The following is a 4,520-nucleotide window of genomic DNA, read 5'->3' on the forward strand; positions in this document are numbered from 1 at the left end:
AGAGCTGGTATTTGAACCCAAATGGCCCGACCTAGAATCTGTGCTGTGAACCTCCATGTCACAATACTTACCCTTAGCTGAAACAGAGCAATTGCCATTTTTTTGGTATATGTAGTGTCACGTGGAGTTCGGGAAACTTTGACAAACAGTAGGAGCAAAGAAAAATTGACCCTTCTTTTGAGTCTGTTATCTAGAAGATGAGTTTTGACCATGTAGGAATGCAAAAGTTTATTGACTTATGTTAATTTTAGATGTAATATGTTTTTACAATCTTATTTGTATGTGTCCATACATTCATGTTCTGAGGAGAGGCTGAATTAAAAAAAAAAAAAAAAAAACCAAAACCCCAAAAAACAACAAGCAAAAAAACCACAAAAAACAAAAAACAACAAGCTCCATTACTTCATGGGTTAAAACTCCTGTCTTTTAGAACAACAACAAAAGCCACTAACCACAAATTCCCATGTGCCAAGAGCAAATTTGAATTTGAGATCCATGTGCCCAGATAAAGTGTTGTGTTACCTGAACCAAGAGCGTGAACTTCATCCCAGTGATGGCCGCAGACTTAAATTTCTAGGACCCATGTCTTTTTATTTAAGTGTAAATTTTATTTTTTGCTTTGTTAAAGCGAGACAAGCCTTGTTATCACTTTTCTAAGCAGCTATTTCTCTTTCAGTTTACATCCTAAGATGCTGGCTCTAAGTGTCAGCATTTGAGGTATCAGCCATTGCCAAGCAGCAAACCGGTCCCAAGAGCTAGGGTATCTTGAGGCAGAGTCCAGCACTGTGAAAAGAACAGGGCTTTCTGTTCACAGTACCTGGAGTGGGTTTATACCCTGTCCGTGTGAACTGGCTTGACACACCAGTGGTGTGTCAATGTGGTGGGTCTGAGCGTTTCCTATAGTTACCTCACAAGTGACTCTTTTGGCTACATAAACCACAGTGCCAGATAAATTGGCTTATGGAAGTAGGAATCATTCTTGGCCCAGGTTGAGGGACACTTTTCAGTCAACAGTAGCTGCCTTGATATTTGAGATTTGCTGACAGCTCTTTGTTCAGAAAAAGGTTTGCATTCCTGAGCTCTTTTTCTTTTATCAGGATCATCTTAATTCTTGTCTGTAATCAAAGAAATGAGTAAGACTTGAATTCAGCTGTTTGGGTGACCCTTGAATATCATGATCTTCTTAGACAGTGCCTGATGTCCTAGTCAACACTAATTGGTGGTGATGATAAGAGAGAGGGTCCCTACCCAGAACCTGCTGATAGAAACCCTGATGTGTTAAGAAGCATGGTTGCTAGAAGCAGACTCTAACACATTGCACTGGCACTTTGAGCCCAGAGAAGATGATTATATTGGTATGTATATTTTGTAATATTTTCCTTCTTGGCATTGTTGTTAATAGGGCAAAGAAACAAATGTAAACAACATGATCAGCTCAGGCTGGATCATGGTGAGGTAGCACTTTCTTCGTTTCAGTGTCAGGATTTCACTGCTGTGTGAGGGCTCCAGCTAGGAGCCCTCACACAGGGCTAACATTGTTAGCCCAACAATCCCCCTAATTGTTAGGCTAACAAACCCCCTAACATTGTCAAGTACAAGTAACATGTCTGAGGCTACCACAGTTGATTAGATTAAAGTTCTGGGAGGCAATGACAGCGCAGAAAGCTCCCACCATGACTGTTTTGGGGGCAAACATTACCTATGAGCAGATGAACACCTTGAAGTCAAGTCAAACAAAATGCTTAGTGTTTGTCAAGGTCAGGGAGATGGGGGTCTGGGACTTAGCTGTATGTTGACACAGAATGTAGAGAAACTGTGAAAGCTTCTAACTGAGAGACTTGCTAGATGCTCATTAGCCGTTGTATTGGGTGGTGAGATGGTTGTGTTCAAAGATTTTGGAGGTGAAGTCTCCCTCTGGGAGATGTTGGGACAAATACATGTGACATGACTTATGGACCTCAATTTAGGGTATTCTTGGACTTGTCTGTTGACAAATGGAGATCTGGACATGGGACTTGACTTTTAATGGAATTTGGGGTTTTTAATGGAATTTTATTAAGGTAATAGGACACGGGGAGTTCTGTATGTTGAGGATTCAATGACAATATTAACTTCAGGGCCTGCTTCCCACATTGAACTAGATAATCCATGTTAAATTAGACTAAAGGGAGCGACAGTTTCAGCAACTGGCTTCCTTAGAAGTTTTGGTTCTCACCTAGTCATTGTAGGCAACAACACTGTCAAATAAATAAAGGCTTAATAAGTTAAAAAAATTGTGCTGAGGAGAAATATCCTTCCCTAGCTAGTCACAAATTGGACATTTCAAAGACTCAACCTTGGGGGTGGAAATTGCCAAAGGATGACTTTTTCAGTTCTCTGTGTCCTGGTGTGTTTTTCTTCTTGGTGTCAAATCTCATGTTGAATTCAGTCAATTATCTGCAGCAAACAAAAAGTGCATAAATGTCTCTACTGCTCCTATTGTTTGTATTTTATGACTTAACAAAGTGAGTCTCCCTTCCCCACTTTTTCCTTTGGGAACACGTAAAACTGACAGGATTTGAATATTGTAAAGATTCTGTTGTCACTTGGAATGCATAATGATTGATTTTGTTCTTTAAAAGTGTATTACAAAGCTTTGCTATTGTTGCTGATGTTACACTTGGAATAAAATTTGTTGAAGACACATGATTTGCTGAGGATTTGGAAACATTTGTCATTAAGTGAAGTATGTCAAGCATCTAAGGGTGTGGTGTTTGGATTATGTGGAATGTCAATTCTTCCCCCCCTCCCCCTGCTTTCTACTTTAGTCATTTCACAAATGTTTCCCACAGATCCTTTAATAACTGCAAATTTAGAAGTTTGGTATAAAAAGTAGTTGCTGTAACTAACACCTCGGAATGTAATGGGTACTAAGGAAAACATCGCCAAGGGAACAACAGGGGCCCGGGAGCTCCGTCAGCCCTGTCATCTCTGTCTGCCCCCTCAATCTCACCACGGTACATTCTGGTACCTTCTCATGTGGCCTCAGTGCCAAGGGCCAGAGGAACTGAGCAGTAACCTATCTTCCCAATTTACTCTCTGAGCTCAGTTATTTCCTTTGAGAAGCAAAAGCATTTTATTGTGCTTATGAAATGCCTCTCCCCTCCTCCCTGCCTCAGCGTCCTTTATTCTTGTCTCTGTGGGGGCAAGGAGTGGGCAAAATGCTGCCCATGTGAAAAGGTCGGGCTAAAACTGTTCTGAAAAATGACCTCTCTTCCCCCACAGATGATCATTTTGGTTTCAAGCGTGTTTCAAGTGTATTAAGCCTCCCCCTCCTCAGACTTTGTAGCAAATGATTGTATAGAAGATGAGAGTGGCAACAGGTAAAATAAAATGGGAGCACCCCTTGTTGCCCGAGGGACTTCATGTACATAATTTTGACTTAGCCTTACTCCTTCTAAAAATAAAAAGGCAAAAATTACCTCAGGTTTTGCTGCTGTAGCTGTCCTTGGTTTTCTGGGGGTAGCTTAGTCTTTGAATGCAGGCACGGTTGGGACGGCCAAGCCGGACAAGATCTTGCTCCAGATCTGGTCACATTTTTCCAGGTCATCTGCACTCCTTCCCTCTGACAGCGAAGCTGTGATTTTTCTCTGACCTCGCAGGGAAAAGTGATTCCGGTTAAGCAGAGGATTGTGTGGAATATCTCATCCTTGTTGTTCTAGTGCAGCCCTTTCAGCTTTCCAGAGCCAGTTAGACTTGTTATGAGGAGCTAACTGATTGGCTGGATCTGGGGCTCAGTTTCATAAATTATAGCCCCATGTACGAGAAGCACGAGTCCTATAGTTGCTGTAGTCCAGAGGCCTGCCAGTTCCTGCTTTAACGCATTTGTAGTCCTAACTGAGTTCTAACACGGCCTTGGATGTTTCTGTCCTAAATAGCTGACATTGCATCTTCAAGACTGTGTGAGTAATCCTGACTTATTTTTTTTTTTTTTTAAACTCACTGAATTAATTACATGCCCCGAGAGGGAGGGATTGTAATTAGAAAATACTGATTTAGTGGATGATTCATTTTCAAGGTGCTGTACGATATGTATCAAGTTCAGTGCAATTAATCTTAAAGCTTGTAATACCAGGCATGGTTATTCAAGTTTTGAGCCATGGGTCAGAGGCGAGCTGCCTTTTCAGGGAGGCTGCTGAGTACATTTGCTTGCCCTGTTTGCTTTATGGGGTCAGGGAGGTGATAACCAACATGAGCAGGTTAAAACAGGCTGCTGGTGTCAAAGCAATAGCTGAGAGAACACTGGAGTCTGGCAAGTCTCAAAATTAGCCCCCCCCACCCCCCCACTGCCCAAACCCGAGAGGGAGCAGCAGATGTTAGCTGTCCTTTTGGGGACGCAGGTACACAGCAGTTAGAGCACAGAGGAAGGAGAAATGTTTGATTACGGCAGTCATACTTTTCTTCACTGTCCTCTGAAGCTGACTTAAGACACAGTATGTGGATAACTGGAACATTTTTCTATCTACAGAAATGCTTCTCGG

At 41.9% G+C, this 4,520-nt stretch overlaps 1 long non-coding RNA gene across 1 annotated transcript; it reads right to left on the reverse strand.

Moving 5' to 3' along the window:
• Positions 1-574: 574 nt before the first annotated feature.
• Positions 575-3,930, reverse strand: LOC122901224. The gene is made up of 2 exons (XR_006383381.1): positions 3,462-3,930; positions 575-2,436 (listed from the first exon to the last, which is right to left on the reverse strand). It is a non-coding gene; the product is annotated as an uncharacterized LOC122901224 (long non-coding RNA).
• Between the last annotated feature and the right edge of the window lie 590 nt (positions 3,931-4,520).

The sequence above is a fragment of the Neovison vison genome, chromosome 1 (genome assembly GCF_020171115.1).
Source record: "Neovison vison isolate M4711 chromosome 1, ASM_NN_V1, whole genome shotgun sequence".
NCBI lineage: Eukaryota > Metazoa > Chordata > Mammalia > Carnivora > Mustelidae > Neogale > Neogale vison.